Source organism: Phytophthora parasitica (genome assembly GCF_000247585.1).
Source record: "Phytophthora parasitica INRA-310 unplaced genomic scaffold supercont2.2, whole genome shotgun sequence".
Classification (NCBI taxonomy): Eukaryota; Oomycota; class Peronosporomycetes; order Peronosporales; family Peronosporaceae; genus Phytophthora; species Phytophthora nicotianae.
Window position 1 is genome coordinate 2,783,488 of NW_008648988.1, and position 1,912 is coordinate 2,785,399.

Consider the following 1,912-nt stretch of genomic DNA (forward strand, 5'->3'; position numbering starts at 1 on the left):
GATTGTTCAAGTGCGGAGACATCACTAGTGTCTTCATCCGAGTCTTTGTTAGACGAAGCTTTCGTTGAAGGCGCGTCAGTGGTGTCGTCGTCGGACTTTTGGTCGTCTTCAGATTTTTGGTTGTCGCCAGATTTCTTGTTAGCCTCCCATGTGACAGGGGCGTGTGTGGACTGCTTTTCCTGAGTACCAGAGTTGCCACTGGTATACTGTGCCATGTCACCCCATGAGTCATCTGCTCCCGTGGAACTGAGGGTGATACCGAGCAGCAGACACGCAGAGGCAACCGTGGCGGATCGAATGCTAACCATGCTGATGTTTCTGATCAGCTAGGCGTCGTGGATACCCTTCAGTGATACTAGAGGCACTTGCAGGTTGCTGCACTAATTGGTAAATGACTCGAGAGGTTTGTGAAACTGCGTTTGTGTTTAATCGTCACTAGACTAGCTGTTGTACTGGATTGCTCCGTTGCTTTATCACGAGGCGTGGCGCTTCGAATCCGGTTTGCCCATCGAGATCTCGATCCTAACTGTACAGACACGATGGACCGATTATCACCTACCTGAGCGTGTTTCTCTTGCTGTCGGATGCAGTCTTGGCTAAACGTTAAAACTGAACTTTTTTTTAACAATTTGTATCGTATTCGAAATTAGCAATAGTTCAGAGCTTACTGAGCCCACTTCAGCAAGATGGTGGTGTTTGTTTCCTGTGTGGAGCACCAGATTCCGGGACAGACCATTGGGCATGTCAACTAAAAACAATTTGATTTATGATCGGTGACTGCTGAAAGTTGATGTAATCAAGCTGCAGCCGGAGGCGAGGGCTTCATTGAAAATATAGTTCATAGCAAAATGCAAGCAGTTGCCATTAAAGCGATTAAACGTCCTGGTATGTAGTATATACAACGGTTGACTATAAAACGTGAAAGCCGCAAGGTTGTTAATATTGATGCGTTACGCTTTCGTTTCTACGGTCGCAGAAATGATGACGGACCAAATCTTCAATTCACGATTGCTATAATACAGTAGTATCAAGAGGCCTGGCGCGTTTCGTAAAACATCGAAGTTCAATGCGGAGCAGCGCTGGATTGCGATTTCGAGCATATGTCACTTCAATGTTACAATTCTGCGAAGAGTAAAGTTTACTCAGTAAACTACGTGATCACGCTTCCCGCGCAACGAAAACATGCGTCGAGCACAGCACGCGTTGGTGCCAAGCGTAGTGACTGCTGACGGGCTCCCACACGTTCAAGTTCCTTGCTGGCTGCTGACTCCGCGTTTCTTACCAGTCGACAGGCCAAAGCAACGCCCTTGTAAAAGCGAAGTAGTCGAACGCGCACATCCAGCAAGCCTTTGTACCACAATTCAAAACGCACGGATCACCGTTCGGCGACATTTATGTGTCTTTGGGCCTGAGCAGTGGCTTACACCATACAGCAATTGTATTCCTGCGCGTCCAGCTCAAGCAACACCAGTCATCCTATGGCGGTTGCAGAACTGCAGCATTGCTTTAGCTGCACCAACGACCGGACTTCCGACATGATAAATCGGACGACTATCCACAAAAACTGCTGCGCTTAATCGCTTGTTTGCGTTGTAACACCTTTCCCTTTAATTTATTGAGTGCATCGCTTCATTCGCGGCTCTGATGACTCGAATCCAGCAACGAGTACCCTTTATTAATACTACATCTACATGTATTTCTAGACGCCAGTGTCGAGCATAAAGCTGGCTATGAGTAGGTTGAGCCTGTGTATGAATAAGTGCACCCGGTTACTCTCGCCTCTTGATCAGACTCGCTCATTAACTCCCATATTATCTCGCCTCGTCGAGATCATTGCCCACTAAATACTTACATTACTGGGAAACGGTGCTTAATATGGGGGATAAACGAGATCAATTATCCCTAAGATACC